Source organism: Mirounga leonina, unplaced genomic scaffold (assembly GCF_011800145.1).
Source record: "Mirounga leonina isolate KUSES-001 unplaced genomic scaffold, KU_Mleo_1.0 Mir_165, whole genome shotgun sequence".
Lineage (NCBI taxonomy): Eukaryota > Metazoa > Chordata > Mammalia > Carnivora > Phocidae > Mirounga > Mirounga leonina.
The window spans coordinates 8985099-9007339 of NW_023270415.1; the positions used below are offsets into that span (position 1 = coordinate 8985099).

Below are 22241 nucleotides of genomic sequence, written 5' to 3' on the forward strand. Positions count from 1 at the left end.
CCCGACCATGGTATTTTCTGAAATTTTAGCTCAAATAAGAAATTCTTTCATTTTGAGTAAAAAGCAAGAGTTCATAAACACAGCTGCAAAACTGAATTTCCTGATAAAAAAAAACTTTTTTAAAAAAATGGACTATAAATATTATAATTTCCTTTAAGGTGGCCATTGTAAAAAGTTCATTTGCCTTGACTTTATTCTTATATAGTATAACGCCACTTTACCACATAAGCATTTTGATTAGGGAGGGTTTGGATGTAAAATGACATCATATCCAGAGAATGTTTTATTTTTTTTAAGATTTATTTATTTATTTATTTGAGAGGGAGCCAGAGGGAGGGAGAGAAGCAGACTCCCCGCTGAGCAGGGAGCCCAAAGTGGGGCTCAATCCCAGGACCCTGGGATCATGACTTGAGCTGAAGGCAGACGCTTAACCAACTGAGCCACCCAGGCGCCCCCAGAGAATGTTTTAAATCAATATTGGATGTATTCCATGACTTCTTCTTTTTTCTCTACCCATTCTTTTCTCTGTCTCTCTCTCTTTTTTTTCCTACCCCTTCTATTTAAATCTTTTAGGAATTTTACCAAAAATTCACATTAAAGTACAAACAGTTAATAAAATTTACTATGTCATTCTCTTTCCAAAGAATCTCACATTTTAGTAGGGGACAAAGTATCACCCAAGTCAACTCAATGTTAAGAATTACCTGTATTGTTTGCTCCAGATGCCCTCAACCCCCATACAGATTCTAGTTCAAGGGTCTGTTGAGTGCAGGGCCCAAGAATCTCTTTTTAACCAACGTCCCGGTCATTCTTGTGAACTGCAGGTCTGGAATACACTGGCTTGAGTGAGAGGATTAAAGGTTTCCGTAGTTGAAGTCGAGCAAGGGCAGAGGTATGGGTGGAGGAGCCTTTGGAGAGGCTGGAGGAGAGGTAATTGCATGCAAAACAATTTCGTTAGTTATAGGATTCAGCCAAGTTTATCAGTGTTTCTCCTGGGCTTGGCAGCATCCTGGGTGCTGAGGACACTCGGTGGAATGAACAGTGAAGCGAGGGCTGGGCCTGAGATGGGGGGGCTAGGAGGACAGAGGTGCGCTTCTGCCTGCAGGTTGAGGACAGTGTTTCCTGCAGGACGTGATGCTTGAGATGGGTGACTGGAAACAAGAAGGAGCCTGCTGGTAGAGTGTGGTATTCCAGGGAGGGGGCAGGTGCCCAGGCACGGAGGAGGAGGAGGAGGGAACCCTGCGTGTGTCCTCCCAGGCAGCCCTGCTGCCTCCATAAGCATTTTACGTATTTAACGTGAAACACGCTGAGATGACTGCATAGTTTTGGGTGCAAATGTTTCCTTAAAGACGCGAGTGAAAAAGCAAAGGTGAGAATGTTCTGATTTCCTGATGTGAGATGCGCTCAGATCCTTCGGAGTTCAGGGAGGGACTGACTGCGTGGGGGGATCAGGCCCCCTCAGCGGCCCCCCCCCCCCCCCGGGCCCTGGGGACACCGCTGCCCTTCCGGCCATCTGCATGCGCTCCCAGGAGCAGCCCGAGCTCTGGGACCTTTCCCTGAGGCCTCTGTTGCCAGGTCCTTTGGTGGCCATCCAGCCAACAGAATCACCATGGTGGCTGTGTTCCTTGTACCTCTTTCCCGCCAGCCTCAGCCTCCCCTTTCAGACATGAGGATACGCTGTTTCAGAACAAAATCCAGTAGATTGACCTACTTGGTAAAATAAGAAGGATCCAGGAAGTGGCTATTCTGTTACCCTCCCTCCCCCGTCCCTATTCGCTTTGTTTGTAACAGTGAAGCCAAGTTTCAAACAAACGCAGAAAAGGTGAACAATGCTAATGGATTTGTTTCCAGTAGGATCCAGGGCCAGCTAAACTTGAAAATGGGCTCTTTGCCATCTGTTTGTATGCCTGAGGTTTCACCTGCTTTGAATTAAGATAATTTAATAAAGTCCAATTAGACTGGGAGAGTACTAATGGGTTTGTTAATTAGATGAAGAAATTATATTTTATGATACTTCTACTAACCGCGGGTTGATGGCTGAGGCCATACTATGTCTTAAAGCCCTATCTATCAGCTGTTCTTCTAACTGTGTCTTATTTAATTTCTATCACGCTGTGTTGGGGCTGTCTAGTCTCTGGCATTCTAGAACTGGGTGCTGCAACTCTTACTGTTCTTTGCCCAATCTTTTGTGAACTTAACGCTCTGTGATTCCAGAGCCCCACCGAGCCTCTGATATCAAGGTTTAATTATATTAACTATAGTTTGTTTCAATACATTTTATTGCATCCAGTTTTTTTAAAAATCAGTACCTCTGTGAAACACAAACCAAACACTGAAGTATTTGAGGTTCTAGACTAAGTCCCTGAAAACTGGTTTTCTGTTTGTTCACTTTGCCGTGTCTAGGTTGCTGGACCTTGAGCATCACAGTCTGTCAGATAAGGAGTTTGGACTAGTTAGGGGTTCTGAAACTTTAAATGTTTATTATAATTTAGGAGATTTGAGAGAGAGAGTGTGTGTGTGTGCTTGCACGCACAAGTGGGGGGGGGGCCGGAGCAGGGGGAGGGGTAGAGATCGAGGGAGAGAGAGAATTTTTAAGGGTCCCTGCTCAGAGCTCAGGACCTGCTCTAGGCAATCTCAGGATCCTGAGATCATGACCTGAGCCGAAATCAAGAGTCGGGACACTTAACCGACTGAGCCACCCAGGTGACCCAGTGGTTCTGGAACATTAGCAGGTATAAGAATCCCTCAGAGGGTTTGTGCAGACCTAGATTGTGGCTCCACCCACAGGGTCTGATTCCGAAGGTCGGGGTTGGCCCTGAGCATTTGCATTTCTTACCCGTTCCCAGGAGGTGCTGAGCTTGCTGGTCTAGATTGACCTTTAAAAAGTCTTCTCCAGCTCAAAAATTTTGATTCTATGTTCCTCTATAATGCATCAAGTGGGGCCTGGTAACATTTCTCAAATAGATGGTGGTGTCTGCCCATTTCTGCCCTCAACTTCACAGGTGTTTTCTGTAATTACTCCTTCTTGCTCCTGCAGATTTCTTCCAGTCACACCCCTGGGGTCCTGTTTCTCTGCTCCTGCAGCTCACTCCAGCCACTAAAAAAACCATTACCTGTCAGCATCTAGAGGCCAGGTCACACCACATTCACAGTGTGCAGTCATCCTGGGGTGGACAGTGGCACCCAGTGGCCCTCGCTTCTGTAGTCTGAAGTCTGGACTCTTGGGGGGTTTTTTGCAATACGCCCTGGAGAGCAAATGGTGCTTACTTAACAGCACACATCTCAACTCTGGGTCCGTTGCTTACTGTTTCGGTCATCTTGGAAGTCTCTTTACCTCTCTGAGCCGCAACTTTCTCATCTGTTAAATGGGATTAATAATAGTATCTGAAGGATTGTTCTAAGGATTGAATGAAACAATCCATGTAAAGTGCTTGACACAGTACCAGGTACATAGTAAGCGTTAAATAGATGTTAGCTTTTATCAGGTATGGTCAGCAGCAATGTCTGGATGGGAAAACAAGTTCAGCATGGATTAGAGATGATGATAATACAATTACCCTGCATGAACCAGGCACCAGGCTTTTGAAATACTACTCATTTCACCATTAAATGGGAAAAAAAGAGAGCTTCTTCTTGCTTAATTCTATTAAAATTTACTTTAATAATAATTAAATTCTCTGTACTTAAAAAGAATATGAAGCAGCACTACCAAAAAAAAAAAAAAAGACATTTAAGGGTAAAACAGAACATGGATTATCATTTCTAAAATAAATGGATATTCAGTAAGCATGTACTTACTATATCTCACAAGCTCTAAGGCAAGCATATTTTTACATTTTAATACCTTTGAAATCATAGTTAAAGGCATCTTAATAATTTGAAGGGTTGCCATTCTGTTTTGTTTTCTTTTTTAAGGTTTTATTTATTTCGAGAGAGAAAGAACACGCAAGCAGGGGGAGGGGCAGAGGGAGAGGGGGAGAGAGAATTTCAAGCAGACTCTACAGGAAGTGTGGAGCCTGACATGGGCTTGATCCCACAACCCTGATATCATGACCTGAGCCGAAATCAAGAGTCAGATGCTTAACCAACTGAGCAACTCAGGTGCCCCCTGTTTTGTTTTCTTTAACGTTACATAAAATAATGATGTACAAATCAACAGTATTTTAGATTCAGGAGAACATAACACTTTGGGTAAATTAATTTGGTAATTCTACTTTATGGTAAATTATTTCTGTGATAGTCCCATTTGTTAGTTAAATGTTGAGAAAAAATTTCTATCAAGTTGATCATTGGCTAAAGAAGTACTGGTTTTAAAGGAACATTTTATTTTGGTTTTTGAAGGCAGAAAAGGAAAATATTGGAGAGAAATATTGGGCGTGTTAAACATTAATGTGCTTTTAATATCAGTAAATTGCAACTGATGAGGTTGTGTTTCCAATGTATACTATTAAACAGTCGTATTTCCTCATTTAAAAATAATGCTTCTAGGGGCGCCTGAGTGGCTCAGTTGGTTAAGTGACTGCCTTCGGCTCAGGTCATGATCTCAAGGTCCTGGGATCGAGCCCCGCATCGGGCTCCCAGCTCAGCGGGAAGCCTGCTTCTCCCTCTCACACTCCCCCTGCTTGTGTTCCCTCTCTCGCTGTCTCTTTCACATCAAATAAATAAATAAAATCTTTAAAAAAAAATAAAAATAAAAATAAAAAATAAAAATAATGCTTCTAAGGCCAAATCTTCTACTTCTTCTAGACTTTGTCAGATTACTTTGGGTGATTTTGAAAGATTTATGCCTAATTTCCAAACATAATACCACTCTGGAAGGATGTAGTCAAAATGTAAATCACAGAGCAACAGAGACCTATATTTACATCATAGGGCAATGATGTAGACTCTTACCCTGGAACAATTGTTCTAGATGGGTATCCTGTCTTTGATGATGATTCCTGAGCACCAGATGTTAAGGAAGATATAAATCCCTCATCATGTACTGAATTTCCCAATGCCCCACCCCCGAGAGAAGAGCACAGACCCACCTCTATCTGGCTCTATCCTAGAAATGTGGGAATAGTCACTGCTCCGGAGCCTGTGCAGAATGATTAAATGCTGCCTCAGGCGGTGTGTGTGCATACATGAGTGTGTGCAGGCATGTGTGTGTGTGTGTGTGTGTGTGTGATATCAGAGAGAAGTCTTAAAAATTAGCAGAGGAAATTTAAAAATAAAAGTTTAATTTGGGGTGATGGTTGAGGTCAGGGAGAGTTTTGAAACTGCTCTTTCGAAGTTTTGATATGCTGGATACACTAATAATAACATTTTGTCAAACTTGCGAAGTTGCGGGAGTGAGAAAGGAGAGGCTGGTGCTAATGAGCTGGTGACGTGAACTAAAGAAAGAAGGAAAGGAAAAGAGTTTCCTAAATACGCACACACTGGGTAGTTATCCTCCATTAATAGGAAGACATACTCAACTCCTTGGAGATGGCCATGTCTTACAATATTTATGCCTCCAGTGTCTCTCTTATAATGTGTTCAACAAATGAAAATGATCCCAGATGCACGGATGCATAGAACTTGAGCTGGAAGAGATGGATATTTTGTTTGACCCATGTGTTTTACAAGTGACGAGAAGGTGTAGGTCCAGGAAAAGTTAAGGAATATATTTGGGATCCTCAGTGGTCGAGACGTTAACGAATTCCTCCAAATATCTTGATTTGAAGTTCCATGTTTGTCAAAGACGATTACATAAATAAGACTGATTTAAACTAAATAAGCTCTTGTCTTAGTAGAAGTTTGTTGGGTTTCCATGGAGATCTCCTTTGGCTAGCTTAAGCAGAAATGGGGAATTATTGGAAGGAAGCTGAGGCATTGCCCAAAATTGCCCGGAACTGAAGGAGATGCTGAGCAAGCAGAGCTGCGGTGGGAAGGAACCTGGGTGGCCTCCGGACAGCCCAGCTTGTGGATCTCCTGCTGCTGCCTCAGCCCTGCTCCCTGGCCACTCTGCCTCTGACCCAGACGTGAGACTCCGCAAGGCTGGCCTCACCTTGAGCGTGGTCTGCTCATACCGGCCTCACTGACCAACTATCCCATACCTCCCTCTCCTGGGACCTTGTCTTTTTTTTTTTTTTTTTTTAAAGATTTTATTTATTTATTTGACACACAGAGAGAAAGCACAAGTGGGCAGAGAGACAGGCAGAGAGAGAGGCAGAAGCAGGCTCTCCACTGAGCAGGGAGCCCGATGCGGGACTCGATCCCGGGACTCCAGGATCATGACCTGAGCCGAAGGCAGTCGCTTAACCAACTGAGCCACCCAGGCGCCCTGGGACCTTGTCTTTTCTTCACTGTACATACCATCACCTACCAATCTTCCATTTACTCGTTTGCTTCTGGAGATTTTCAGATACTGATGCCCAGGCCTAACCTCCAGAGATTCTGACATAACTGATCTGGGCACTTATTTTTAAAAGCCCCCACGTTGTGTTTTAAGGCACACAGAGGTTAAGAATCGTGGCCTTACGCATTGATAGAACAAAGACAGAGTGTGCTGCCATAAGCAGTGCAGCTGAAAATATGCTTAAAAGAATTAAGGATGAGAAATCTAGAAAGGATTATTAAGGAATAGCAAGGCATTTATTTGTAGATAACCACACATGAGTGAAATTGACAAGAGCCCTCTCCCACTGAGGGCTTGCTAGGTGCTCTGGGTGTACCAGTTCCCTTAGTCCTTACAGTGGCCTTACCTACAGTGGCAGTATCCTCATTTTCCAGGTGAGTCGACGGAGACTGAGGGGTTAAATAACGTCCCAAGGTGGACCAGTAGCTTGGGATTCGAGCTCAGCCTGTGCCCACAGTTCTTGGGCAAACGCGGCCAGCACGCTGAGACAGCAGATTCTGAGTGGCCTCTCTCCCACGTTCCCGTGTGGGACCATGGCCAGCACGCTGAGACAGCAGATTCTCTCTCCCACGTTCCCGTGTGGGACCATGCTGGGGCTTCGGTGAGGATCCTCCACCTGTCTGGAGGTTAAAACAGCCAACAGTGACATCCCTGACACAATGACGGCTGAATGTTGGCATACGTTGTTGCCAAGGGAGAACACATTTTTAGTAAAAATGCTAGGCGAGAAAGAGGATCTCAATTATTGCAAGAAAAGCAGAACATGCTGGGCGTTCAGGGCTAATTAACGGAAATGTGAAGAATGTGAGTGAGTGAGAGCCTGAACCTAAAAGTAGTTTAGTTCATAGAGGAGAAAGAAGTGGTGGGGGCAGGGGGGGGGAAATGAAGTTTTGAATTTTGTTTTTTTAGGAAATTGAGATATCGTGTAGTGTTTGGTAAGGAGAGTGGGGAACATAAATATGAGTGGTCTGTTGATATAGTGCTTGTCATAAAAATAACGGAATAGAAGAGACTTCACTGAAGAGTGTAGAGAAAGCCTCTCCCCTGCCTGGGTGATTTGGAAATGGACTGCTTTTAACACAGAGGGATGGACGACAGGCCTCTGAGGGTTCTTGAAGAAAGAATCTGTAATCCTTTTGGGTTTAACCATTAGGCAAATTTAGCTTCCTGGTTTCAGAAAGAGAAAACACACCCACAAAAAGAAAAACCCAGGCCCGTGGGAACGAGTAACTTCCTCCTCCTGGGGCTGCTTGAAAACTCTAATCTGCCTGTCATGAGTCCCTTTCCTGCTCAGCATGAGGCTGGCTGGGGAGAGAGAGCACGCCAGCTTGGATAAGTAACTGAGTACACACTGGCTGCGAGGTAGGTTTGGAACGTGGTTCTCAAGGCAAAGAAACTGGTGAGGGGCAGCTTTCTAATTCTGTGTGCTCCTGAGGGAATGAATGACCCGAGTGACTGTGCTGAGTGCCCCCTCTTTGCTCCTCTGCCTCTTCTGTCCTTCCGTCAAACACATCTCGAAGCCGGAAAATCAGATTCTTCATTTTTTAGCTCACTTGGTGACCAAATCCGAGAAAAGGCAAGGCCAAGTGAAAAAGAAATAGCCGCAAACACAGAGCTCATTTTCCTGCCAAGTATGTGGAGTGTGTGCTGCGAATCCCGTAAAGCGACTTAGCAGATTAACTGAGGGGAGCCCCGTGCAAGTTGGGGAAAGGTCTAGAGTCCGGGCCCCTTCGATTTTAGTAGAGCAAACGGAAGGTGGGAATTGAGGTGGAGGTGAGGGGGTTCGCCAGAAGTTACCTGGGATGCTGTGAAAGTTGGAGTGGCTTTAGCTGTGAGCGGAATCCACACTCGGGAAGACTCCTCGCCAACTTTTTAAAAAAGACTTTATTTATTTATTTGACAGAGACATAGCGAGAGAGGGAACACAAGCAGGGGGAATGGGAGCGGGAGAAGCAGGCTTCCCACTGAGCAGGGAGCCCGATGTGGGGCTCGATCCCAGGACCCTGGGATCATGACCTGAGCCGAAGGCAGATGCTTAACCAACTGAGCCACCCAGGCGCCCCTTGTTTTAATTTATTCTTTTTTTTCTTCTGGTGGAATTAAGGCTAAGTTTAACATGTTAAATTTGCATGTAATATTTTTAATCTACAAATGAATAAAATTACATACATACGTTATAAAGACAAATTAAATCCACCCTTCAATTTATGAAATAAAATAGTAACAACACTGCTGCATTTACCTGTGCAACAGATAACCATTCTCCTGACTTTTTGAGAGAGAGACAGCCAGAGAGGGAACACAAGCAGGGGGAATGGGAGCGGGAGAAGCAGGCTTCTGACCGAGCAGGGAGCCTGATGTGGGGCTCGATCCCAAGACCCCAGGATCATGACCTGAGCCGAAGGCAGATGCCTAACGACTGAGCTACCCAGGCGCCCCCTTAACAATTTTTATTTAACAATTTTGTTTGTGTCAAAGGTTGCAGGAGCCTTTCTTCGCTTAAGTATGATAATGTCACTGTAATCTGGCCCTCCTTGTTTTAGGGGACAGGGAGGGAAAACGGGAAGTAACACATTGTTCACTTGTTTTGGGAGAAGCATTTAACAGATGCTATTTCGTTTAATCCCTGCGGCAACCCTTGAAGGAGGAATATTATTTACATTTTATGGATGAGTAAAGTGAAAATGAAGTTTAATTGAGTAACTTGCTGATGTTTATATGGCCATTAATAAACAAAGGAACCAGATTGGATGCAGATTTCCTCATCCCAAAGCCCTTTGCTTCACTTCACTTCAGAAAAATTATTTTTATAATGGAGAGATTTTCAGCCCAAATTCTTTGAATGGTCACAGAGGGAGAGAAGAATGTAACCTGAGGGGATCAGGCAAGATTGGGTGTGAGTTAGGTGTTGGAGGATATGCAGGATTTGCCTGTATGGGTAAGAGCCGAGATGCCAATCAAGGAGGGCTCATGCTGTCACGTCAATACATATCTGTGTCCATCAGGGAGTCTTCTGTTGGGAGTAACAGGTGCTGGTGAGGTAGACTGTCGCCAGGCTGTGAGGGGCTGAGTGGCAAATTAAATATTGGAGCTTTTATCTTATTGGCAATGGCAGTGAGGCTGATGGCAGTATTAGAGGTGATGGTGTAACACTAATAACTATAAACACATATCTAACATTTGTTGAGCGTTGGTACTACGGGGCGCTCTATTCAACAAATGAACATTTATAGAACACGTCCGGGCGCCTGGGTGGCTCAGTTGGTTAAGCGACTGCCTTCGGCTCAGGTCATGATCCTGGAGTCCCTGGATCGAGTCCCGCATCGGGCTCCCTGCTCGGCAGGGAGTCTGCTTCTCCCTCTGACTCTCCTCCCTCTCATGCTCTCTGTCTCTCATTCTCTCTCTCTCAAATAAATAAATAAAATCTTAAAAAAAAAAAAAAAAGAACACGTCCAAGTGCCCAGCACTGTTCTCTGCTCTGGCAGTACAGCCGTGTCCAGAACTAACAAAAATCCCTGCTCTCCTGAGAAGAGAGACAGACAGATGATAAAATAGGTCTTCTAATCTGAATTCCTGTAATAATGCTGTAGAGAAATGGAAATAGGGAAGTGGGCAGGGTGGGGATGAATGAGAGGACATCGCCATTGTAAGACTGAGCCCTGCGTATATGTATTAACTCATTGAATCAGTGAAAAGATCGAAGGTGGTCTGAAGAACGTTGAATATAGAGTGACATGGAGATAATGTAATTCGCAAAGATGAGCAAAGAGTAGGGGAAGGACGGATGCTGCCGTAGGGACTAGCTCGGAGGCAACTGCAACAATCAAGAGGAGTTTTCTCTAAACTGCTATGATGTTAGTAATTAACATCATGTAGGGTTTCATAGAGAAAGAAGACTCGTGTAGGAAAAACCACCGGAATACACGATTTTTCTGGTCCACCCCTTTTCCTAAGCTTCGAAACCAAGCACAATTATATTGCAAAAGGGACAGGGCTTGGTGAGGAGTTGTTTCTACTACATAAAGTGTGACATGGAGTCACAAAGATGACAGAGGTTGTGAGCCTGGGTGAGTAGGATGCGGAGAAAAAGGAGATGTCATTAAGAAAAATGGGAATTCAGCAGAGTATCTGTCATGCTGTTTCCATGATTTGAAGATTTCTGGAATTAATTGGGGGCATCCTCTAGTGTATTCATAGTGAGAACCAGCGGTTTCTCCTTACAACGGGGTGGGCAAGATGAAGTTAAAGGTGGTGGGTTCCCGGTGCCAGAACACCTTGCCTCTCCCCCCCGGGTGCGCCTGGCCAGTGGCCCCACCCTCGGCTGCCTTTCTGCCTCGCCTCTCACCCTGACTGCACCCACCTGCTCTGTCCTAACCTGCTATCTGCTGCTGCTCACGTTTCAAAGATTACGGACCCTGAGTGTGTCAGTGACTTTTACGTCGCCATCCTAGAGCAGAAGAGTTCCATTGGTTAGCTTGTTAGGTCTAAACAACGTAACATGTATTTATTATAACAACTTAGTACTATTTGAAAAAATAGTACACACACACTGAAAGCAAAAATATTATTTTTATGTTCTTCTTAAATGGACACAAATATGTGTCCATTTAAGAAATGTATACCTGTGTCGTGCAGCCTCTCAGCTTTTGGAAATGTATTTGGACACCACCACCCTTACTTTCTGTTCCATGTGATACTTCCTTTTTATCACAGCAACCACAGAAAACCCTATGTCACACAAATACGAAGTTGTTGAAAGGAATACAGTATGATCTAATGTTGAAACTGAGCTACTTTGAGCTCTTAGTTCTCATGGTGTCCAACAGATGTCATTATGTTTCCCTTGAAAATTTGAAATATCCCCAGGCACCCCTTGAGTTTGCCATGGCACCCTGGGTACCTTGGCACACAGTTTGGGAACTACGGTACAGGCCTGTTCTCTACCGTCTCTTTTTCTTTTCCTCACCCTTACGACACTTCTTGGCCATACCCATTTTAATTAAGAAAGTAACTTTAGACCCAGCCATGGCCTTATCTCCTCTTTTTCATTTGTAGACTCTTGGCGTGAGTTTAAAGTGACTCACCAGTCCACTCTTGATATCATACACCACACTTGATAAGTCGCTGCTTTGTCTTCAAGCTTAGTCCAAGGAATTGTTTCCAGTTCTTCTTCTTCCTCACATCTTTTGTGAATAAAATCGTGGCCCTGTGACCTCTGGTCTTCTGGGTTAGAATCATTGCCTGGCTTTTAACCATCATACTTTATTGACCACAAGCTCACATGGGTGCCAGGCCATAGGGAAGACAGGCTTCCCATGCCTTCAGCTCTCTTGAAAATATTGAGAGTCCACCACAACCCCATGGGGATGAGTGCCATTACCAGTCCGTTCCTGTCTGAGGAGACTGAGGCAGGCTGATATCAAGGCATTGCAGCAGGACGGAACATCATATGAGTTTTGCTTGTCTCCCAGATAATGAGAAAGTCCCAGAGGTCACTCTGGGTGGAGGTAACTATGACAGCCATATTTTTATAAAAGTAAAACACTGTAGCTTTTTTCTTTTAAAGATTTTATTTGTCAGAGAGATAGAGCACAAGCTGGGGGGTGGGGGGAAGGAGAGCACAAGCTGGGGAGAGAGAGAGAGCACGTGCACAAGCTAGGGGAGCAACAGAGGGAGAGGGAGAAGCAGGCTCCCTGCTGAGCAAGGAACCCGATGTGGGACTCGATCCCAGGACCCTGGGGTTATGACCTGAGCCGAAGGTAGATGCTTAACCTACTGAGTCACCCAGGCATCCCCACTGTAGCTGTTTTAAAAAAGGTGTTTATTTATTTTAGAGAGAGAGAGTGCACATGGGGGGAGCGTGGGAGAGGGGCAGAGGGAGAGGGAGAGAGAGAATCCTAAGCAGACTCCCCACTGAGCACGGAGCCTGATGAGGGGCTCAAACCCACAACCCTGAGATCACGACCTGAGCAGAAATCAGGAGTCGGATACTTAACTGACCGCTGCTTAGGCACCCCCCAACACTGTAGCTTTTTGTGTACATTTTGTTAATGGAGAAAGAGAAGAATAAATACTGACCAGTCATAGAAGCATGAAAGTGTTTTTATTTTGATTTTAATTCGATTTTAATATTCTTTCCAAACTTTTTTCTACGTATGTAATCATAATGTATATAACACTGATCTTGCTTTTTTAAAAAGTTACATTATAAACATTTTTTTTAAATTTAGGTACATAGTTCTTTTAGCCATCCTTAAAAAAATTCTTCATCACCATCAAGGTGATACTTGCACATAATTTGAAAACCAAAACAGCTAAAAAGCTTTAACATAAAACAGCAGACTCCTACCCCACTTTCCTGATGCCCCCCCATCCAGTTTTACTCACTAGATCCAACCACTTTCTTGTCCTCAATTTTAGTGGCTCTGTAATAGCCCCTTAAATGGACCACATCATTTATGTACCTGCTACCCAGCCTGTTTTTACTTGTTTGGCTTTACTGAACTATCAGTTGACATTGGTGGTTCTTCAGGTTTACTAATTGCTGATAAAATCCTGTTTACTGTGCAAATGTATGTGGGTAAACTCAGGGCCACATTATCAGATGTACTTTGCCTTGCCATTTTTATAGGCCTAACTCAGTTTCACCTTTCATTCATCATAAATGGCCAAAGGCATATTGTTAGGATTCAGGGCTTTATTATTAAACATTACTGGGACTCCCATCTTTTGCCAGTAATTTTCCCAAGCTAATGTTGTAGAAGTTTAGGAATTCAGCTGAGAAGATTTAATGAAATTCTATTGTATTTTACACCATAATTATTAAGGCAGGTAACAGCCTGCCCTTGATAATTGAAAAATTTGGGGTGTTAGGAAGGAGCATAGTATATGGATGTGTGCAAATTTTCTCAACAGAAATATTTTAAGGCAATCATCTTTTCAAAATTGAGGATCTGTTTTCTGAAATACTGACTCAAAAGTACATGGTACCCATTCTGTCACAATAAACTTAACAAATTAATAGAATTACCTTTTTCAAGCAGTTTTAGGCTTACAGAGTGGTTTATTGACTGGAAAGTACAGAGAGTTTCCCATATAGCACTCACCACCCCCCAGCTTCCCCAAATCATGAACATATTGCATTCATGTGGTACGTTTGTTACATCTGATGAGCCAATATTGGTACATCATCATCAGTGAAAGTCCAGTTTTTTGGGGGTTCACGCTTTGTGTTGTACATTCTGTGGGTTTTGACCAATATATAATGACATGTATTCATCATTACAGCATTGTATGGAATAGTTCACTGCCCTAAAAATCCCCTGTGCTCCACCTATTTACCCCTTCCTCCCCCTAAACTCCTGGCAAGCAATGATCTTCTTACCATTTCCAGTAAACGGTGCTGTTTTGCCTTTTCCAGAATGTGATATAGTTGCAATCGTGCAGTATGTAGCCTTTTCAGATTGGCTTCTTTCATTCAGCATTATGTGTTTACCTTTTCTCCATGTCTTTTTGTGGTTTGATGGCCCATTTCTTTTAATTTATGAAGAAGATTTTCTGCATGGACGTACCATCATTTCTTTATCCATTCCCCTAGTGAAGTACTTCTTGGTTGCTTGCAAGTTTTGGCAGTTATGAATAAAGTTGTTATAAACATCTGTGCGCAGGTTCTTACGTAAACTTAAGTTTTCAATTCCAAAGAGGTACAATTACCGAATCCTACGTTAAGAGAAAGTTTAGTTTTGTAAATGGTTGTACCATCATCTTACATTCCCCCAGCAGTGAATGAGAGCTCCTGTCACTCCACATCTTCAACAGCATCTGGTGTTGTCAGTGTTTTGGATTTTGCCGTTTGAATAGGTGTGTGGTGGTACATAGCACTATGTTTCAATTTGCAATTCCTTCATGACATGCGGTGTTTAGCATCTTTTCAGATGCTTATTGACCATCTGTGTATCTGCCTCAGTGCTGTCTATTCAGATCTTCAGCACGTTTTTAACTTGGATTCTTTGTTTACTTGTTAATGATTTTTAGGAGTTTTTGTATCTTTTGCCTACCAGTTCTTTATTTGTGTTTTGCAACGATTTTCTCCCAGTCTTTAGTTTGTCTTTTTATTTTCTTCAGTGTCTTTCACAGAACAGAAGTTTTAAATTTTAACAAAATCCAACTTACCAATTTTTTTTCATGGATTATGCTTTTGGTGTTGTATCTAAAAGTCATCACCAAACCCAGGGTCATCTAGATTTTCTCCCGTGTTATCTTCTAGGAGTCTGATGCTTTTGCATTTTACATTTAGTTCTGTTAGTTCATTTTGAGCTAATTTTTGTAAAAGATGTAAGATCTGGGTCTACGTTAATTTCTTTTTCACGCGGACGTTCAGTTGTTCAACATCATTTGTTGAAAAGACTATCATTTCTCCATTGAATTGTATATGCTCCTCTGTCAAAGGTCAGTTGACCATATTTCTGTAGGTCTATTTCTGGTCTCTCTATTCTGTTCACAATAAACTTTTAAATGAATTTTTGTGTTAATTTCAGTGAAAATAAAATACATTTTCATAAGAAGGGGGTAGGTAGCCTAGATCATTCTTACTGTTTCTTCTAGCTTTATCTCATGAGACTAGTTTATATTGAAATATAGAGTCAGGCCGATGATTTTCTCATAAAGTTTCTGGGTCAGTTCCAACAAACTCCAGATCTGTGTGTTTGTCTTCGTGAGTCTGTTTCTGTGTCTGTGTGTATAGGCGGAGTGACAGACATCAACTGTACAAGATTTCTGGTGATGCCCCTGAAGTTTTATAATGGGCTATTAAACCTGTCTTGCACTGTTGACCAACAAAGCATTTTGCTCTATTCCAGTCTGTAACAGAAAATATACTTAAGGTCATTGCCAGTCATTAAAACCTCTGATTTCCTGCCCAGGCAACTTTCATCGGGGGACATTTGGCCGTGTCTGGAGACATTTTTGGTTATCACCACTCGTGAGGAGGCGGGGGAGAAGGGCGTTACTAGCTTCTTGGGTAGAGGCCAAGGATACCGTAAACTACCCTACAATGCACAGGACAGCCCCCACAACAAATAATTTTGGGGGTTCGAAATGTCAGTAGTGCTGAGGTTGAGAAATTCTGTTGTAGAGCAGCTGATTTATTTATATCGTGTCATGTTTTCCTCTTGGCTTTAACCTCTAGAAAACCTACCTTTTTGTAGATTTATAGCCTATGTCCAACAATTGTACCAAAACTTACGGTGTGCTGTAACATTCAGCTTCCTTTAGATGTCTTGGGCTTAGTTTCACCTTGTTTCTGATTTCATAGTAGTCTGCATTATGTTGCCTGCACTTATGTGAAGCTGCCCTAACTCTTAAAGTGGAATATAAATACGTAATTTTATATATTTCTGAATACATGTGACTGAATTCTTGATCACAAAAATCTGACTCTAGACACAAAGTCGATGTTTATAATACTTCTTAGTTGGTTGTACATGCATAATTCAGAATCTGCTTTTCATTTCCTCTTCTGGTCCTTTAAATGATGCATTTGATACATAAGTTTCTATGATACGTAAGTTTCCATGAGCTCATCTTGTTTTCAGTGTGTTCCCTTTTATTGTTAAGAGAAACAGAACCAAAAAACCCCATTGTTTCAGCAATCCCCTGTTGTCTTCCTCTGTGTGAAATTGCTCAACTAAGAGTTATGCAAATTGGGATCAGCTGTGTAAGTGAGGCTTCTTACTGCACATCGATCCAGGCGAATGTCACCCATCTCTGGCGTGTCTGTCATCAGCCGCACACTGGTCATAAGAGGGTCAGGACCTAGGCCTTCCCTCTTAACCACTCATCCCCTTGCTTGCTTCCCTCCAGCCATACCAGCTCCTTTTCTGCCCCTCACCTCATTCCAGTCACAGGACCTTTGCATGGCCTCTTTCTTCCACCTCCAACTCCCTTCCCTGAGACATCCCAACTTTGCTAGGAGTCAAAGAGAAGGGGACATTGCTTCTTCTGTTCACATGGGGGCCTGAGTGGCTGTCACCTCTTGAGACGCCTGACAGAGCCCTTGCTGTCTCTTCAGAGCCCACTTAGGTGCATTTCCTGGATGTTGAGCAGTTTTCCTTATATCTAGTAAAAAATCTTCATGATTGACAATTTATTTCTGTTTAAATTCTTGGCAAAGACTATGACTCCAGCTGCAACTTCTCCAAATTCTTTAATCCCACAGATTATCAGAGTTTGAAGGTTTTAGGCCATGGGTTCAGATTCTCTTGTTTGTTCATTTATTTCCTATGCTGTACTTTTCATCCCTGTGACTTACTCACTTTATAATTGGAATTTAGTACCTTTTAATCTTCTTCACCTGTTTTGCCTATCCCCCACCCCCCTCTCCTCTTAGGTAACCCATCAGTTTTCTGTATTTATGAGTATGTATCTGTTTATTCATTCATTTGTTTTATTTTTTATTTTTATTTTTATTTTTTTAAAGATTTTTTTTTTAAATTTATTTATTTGTGAGAGAGAATGAGAGACAGAGACCACAAGAGGGAGGAGGGTCAGAGGGAGAAGCAGACTCCCTGCTGAGCAGGGAGCCCGATGCGGGACTCGATCCCGGGACTCCACGATCATGACCTGAGCCGAAGACAGTCGTTTAACCGACTGAGCCACCCAGGCGCCCTGTTTTATTTTTTAGATTCCAGATGTAAGTGAAGTCATATGGTATTTGTCTTTCTGTCTGACTTATTTCACTTAGCATAATACCCTCTAGGTCCATCTATGCTGTTGTGAATAGCAAGATCTCATTCTTTTTTATGGCTGAGTAATATTCCAGCGTGTGTGTGTGTGTGTGTGTGTGTGTACACACCACTTCTTTATCCATTCATCTGCTGATGGACATTTCATATCTTGGCTATTGTAAATAATGAAGCAGTAAACAGAGGGGTGCCGGTATCTTTTTGAATTAGTGTTTTCATTTCCTTTTTTTTTTTTAAGATTTTATTTATTCATTTGAGACACAGAGATACAGAGAGAGAGAGAGAAAGCATGAGCAGGGAGAGAGGAGAGGGAGAGGGAGAAGCAGGCTCCTCGCTGAGCCAAGAGCCTGATGTGGGGCTCGATCCCAGGACCCTGGGATCATGACCTGAGCTGAAGGCAGACGCTTAACCATCTGAGCCACCCAGGCGCCCCAGTGTTTTCATTTTCTTTGGGTAAATATCCAGAAGGGGAATTGCTGGATCATATGGTATTTCTATTTTTAATTTTTTGAGGAATTTCCATACTGCTTTCCACAGTGGCTGCACAAATTTACATTCCACCAACAGTGCACAAAGATTTCTTTTTCTCACCATCCTCACCAATACTTGTTATTTCTTGTCTTTTTTATTTTAGCCATTCTGACTGGTGTAAGGTGATATCTCATTGGGGTTTTGATTTGCATTTCCCTGATATGATGAGTAATATTGAGCATCTTTTCATGTCTGTTGGCGATCTGGATGTGTTCTTTGGGAAAATGTCTATTCAGATCCCCTGCCCATTTTTTAATCAGATTGTTTCTTTTCTTGGTGTTGAGTTGTAGGAGTTCTTTATATATTTTGGTTATTAACCCCTCATTGGATATATCATTTGCAAATACTTCTCCCATGCAGTAGGTTGCCTTTTCATTTTGTTGATGATTTCTTTCACTGTGCAAAAACTTTTTAGTTTTATGTAGTCCCAATTGTTTATTTTGCTTTTGTTACACTTCCCTGGGAAGACAGAAAAATATTGTTAATGCTGATGGCCAAGAGTTTACTGCCTATGTTTTCTCTTAGAAGTTTTATAAGGTTTCAAGTCTTACGTTTAGGTCTTTAATTCATTTTGAGTTTATTTTTGTGCATAGTGTCAGAAAGGGTCCAGTTTCATTCTTCTGCATGTAGCTGTCCAGTTTTCCCAACAGCATTTGTTGAAGAGACTGTATTTTCGTCATTGTATATTCTTGCCTTCTTTGTCATAGATAAATTGGCCATATAAGCATGGGTTTATTTCTCAGTTCTCTATTCTGTGCCACTGACCTAGGTGTATTTTGTTTTAAACTTGTAAAAAATGTTTTCCATTTTTGTACAAGTTTATATATATGTACGTATATTACATGTTATATATGTATAAGAAAAATACAAAAATAAAAATACATATATATGTATAATAAAAATACATTGTGTGTGTGTGTATATATATAATTTATACAAAATAGAAACAGCTTTAAAAATTTTAGAATAAGGGTAACTGAATACATGACCTAAGGTCCTTCAAACTCATATATATGTATATATATTAGGAAAATATTTTACATATATATGGAAAATTTAAAACTTGGCAAGGCAAAACCAAAAATCCTTGCAATCCCATCATTGGGAACATTCTGATATTTTAGGATATTTCTTCCTAGACCTTTTTCTACTTGTTTTTCCCCAACAAAATGCTATCATGCTGTATGTACTCTGAATATCTTTTTTTTTTTTAAAGATTTATTTATTTATTTGAGAGAGAGAGAAAGAGCGTGTACAGAGGGGAATGGGGGGAGAGGAAGAGGGAGAGAGAGTCTTAAGCAGACTCCAAGCTGAACTCAGAATCCGTGGCTAGGCTGGATCTCAGGACCCTGAGATCACGACCTGAGCCAGAACCAAGAGTCAGACATTTTACCAACTGCACCACCCAGGTGCTCCCTCCCTCTGGCTACACACACACACACACACACACACACGCACACACACACACTATTTTAATAACTACATAGTATTCTTTTATGTTGATGTATCTAATCTTCTAGGTCAACTTTCCAAAACTCAGTTGCCTAAAGGCCAATCTGATATATTTATCAAATTTTCCAATTTACCAGAGGACTTGAATATTATGCCTATTTTTTTAAAGTATATTCATTTTTTTTACTGTTTCTCTTGCTAGTTTTCAAAAGGCATATCAACCTTGTTGTTTCTGTACTTAAAATAATAAAATTTTAACTTAAGCTTAAGTTTAAATTTAGAAGCATTAGAAAGAAATTACAAGTGACCAAAACATTCCCAAGACATCAGACATGCTAACACTTTAGCTTCTAAGGAGAAATTAGGATGTGTTGACCCAGCAACTGTTTGCAAAACCATTTGACACAGAGGGATAAAACCATCCTGAGATGTGGAAGGGAAGTGAGGATGTGTAGAGGAATTTCTAGAAGGAAGCAGGAGATTTGCACCTCAGATGTAACAAAAACGTGTGACCCGGGTTGATGAATTTTTAGAAATTAGTTTAAAATCCTAAAAATGTAAGGGTGAATAAAGTAAGGAATGAACTAGGAAACTACAGAAACAACCATATCTCAGAGTACACTTAAGCTACTTGTTACAGTTTTAAAAATTATATCTATAAATATTTTAATCTCTAAAAGGTAAAGACTCATGTTTTAAATATAATTTTTTTTTTTAAAGATTTTTATCTATTTATTTGAAGAGAGAGACACAGCGAGAGAGGGAACACAAGCAGGGGGAGTGGGAGAGGGAGAAGCAGGCTTCCCGCCGAGGAGGGAGCCCAATGCGGGGCTCGATCCCAGGACCCTGGGATCACGACCTGAGCCGAAGGCAGACGCCTAACGACTGAGCCACCCAGGCGCCCCATTAAATATAAATTTAATACCATTATTATTAAACATAAAAGTGTTGATAACTCCTTATTACATATCCAGTAAATGATCCAATTTCTCCAGTTATCTTATTGTTGTTAATAACTAAGCTGCTTATTACTATCAGCTAATGTTAATATAATCCTAAGAAGATTCAACAATCCTGTTTTTAAGAAGAACATTTTGGGGTACCTGGGTGGCTCAGTTGGTTAAGCATCCAACTCTTGGATTTTGGCTCAGGTCATGATCTCAGGGTCATGAGATTGAGCCCCGAGTCAGGCTCTGCGCTGGGCGTGGAACCTACTGAACATTCTCTTTCCCTCTCCTCCTGCCCCTCCCTCCCCCTAAAAAAAGAGAACATTTCTTAAAAGGCATCATAGAAATTTTCAAAAGCTTTTAAAACAATTACATTTGATAAGAATTGTTATACCCTTAAGCTATTAAAACCACTTCACAGTAAAACCAATACACAGTTGTAAACTTAAGCTGTCCCACAACAAACAGTCCCACACTAAATATCCTTTTCTACAGAGCGTTGTGTAACTGCCCAGTTATTTTCATAGAAACAATGTATTGCTAGAAGTGGAATGTTAAGAAGTGCACACATTTTAAAGCACTTTAATATATGTATTGTCAAGTTAAAAATAGTATCATTTACTCCCTCTGCCAAGCCCAGCCATTTCATTTTATGGTGAGGAAATTGGAGCTGAGAGAAGAAAGTGGTTTTGTCCATAATTACGGACGTAGCCTCCCTGCTTCCCAATTCCTAATTTGCTGCACATGTCATTATCCACTGCCTTCTTCCAGGCAGGAGTCAAATTACCCTTCAACTTCTCTGCTCTAGATTCCAAATGGTAAGGTATTTGAACCCTCACCTACCTCTTTAATGGTCTTTTTCGGACTCACTGTAACAAATACTGTGACTAAAACTATACTGGCTTATTAGGGTGCTGATAAATGCAGTCAATTTGCTCTTTTTATGCATCATTATTTCAGAATATCTCAGTATTGGCTTAACATTAGTTATGCTACACATTCCTGTTATAGCTAACTACGTAATACCTGGGTCTTCCTGCTGCTATGCATATGTCCTACAGCATATAATAATAAAAAAAAATGCTTTCAAATCAGGTAAAGACATTGGCAAGCATAAGGTAAATTAAAATGTATTGGATTCATCCGATCAGATCACAAAAACATAAAGAAAATGTGATGAGGAGGAAGCCAGCCATACTGCACTACATCTCTCTTGGTGGGTGGGGGAAAGCATGTTTTTTAATTAATTTTTTTATTGATACATGCCACAAATTCACCCTTTCAAAGTGTACGATTCGGTGGGTTTTAGTATATTCACAAGGTTGTAACACCATCACCACTCTCTAATTCCAGAATCCTCTGTGTCTCCTGTGTAGCGTGCTTGCAGAATGTACACGCTGCAATTCAGCTGTGCAAAAACAAAGGGAAAAAAAGCCTTCACATTCTTTAACTATTTCTCTTCATCCCTCTGAATAGCGGCAGGTGGGAAAACAGCCTTAAGTTTGCCCAACAGGGTTTGATCCAGTTTAATCTTTTTACCGTCATGCCGCCATTTCTTTAACCTAGGAGCTTTGTCCACGTTTCTTCTCCAGCTCCCTTCGAAGATGGTACCTAAGTAGATAAAGGGTTTCTGTTGTGCTGTTTGGGGAGAAAAAAAGCCACAGATTCTCTCCATGTTCTTTATATGTCTGCTGACATATGACTGGGCACTGCTGATTGTTGCGAGTGTTACCCTAACAGCGCCCCCAGAGCGAATGCATCACATTGGGACACTCCAAAAGTTCCAGAGCCCTTTATACCTTCAGCAGGCTGAGTGAGGGGACCCTCTAGACAGTCGCCCTGTGTGCTTTACCCTGTGTGAGGTGGGAAGCAAAGGGAGAGGCAGCAACTCTTTCAGATCTACAGCTTCCTCCAGGCTTGGTCTAGGTATGTGGACCTAAAACTACTAGATCTTCAAGTCACTTTCCACCCCCCCCCCCGCCCTTTTCCAATTGGCCCTTCCTAGTAAAAATGGTTGGGGGGTGGCCACCTTGGACACACCTTCTATCCCATTCTTACTCTTTCTAATGCTCCTTCAGGCTCCTCTTTGTCACAGTTTATAACTCAAGAAGTACTTCTTGTAAAGTATACATCCTTCCCTTCTAGGGGGAACCCAATATTCCTCCCAGACTGGAGATGATATCCACA

At 41.9% G+C, this 22241-nt stretch overlaps 1 protein-coding gene across 4 annotated transcripts in view; it reads left to right on the top strand.

Moving 5' to 3' along the window:
- The window catches only part of LYN (LYN proto-oncogene, Src family tyrosine kinase), a 116701-nt gene that overhangs the window by 26553 nt on the left and 67907 nt on the right, over nucleotides 1-22241 (top strand). Inside the window, exon 1 of one of the 4 annotated variants that reach the window (XM_035011174.1) lies at nucleotides 7711-7744. The exons of 2 other annotated variants lie outside the window; for them this stretch is intronic. The gene's annotated coding sequence lies outside the window, so the exon portion shown is untranslated. Of the gene's footprint in view, nucleotides 1-7710; nucleotides 7745-22241 lie in introns of those variants that run through there. One more of the 4 variants, XM_035011176.1, reaches the window with a different exon arrangement.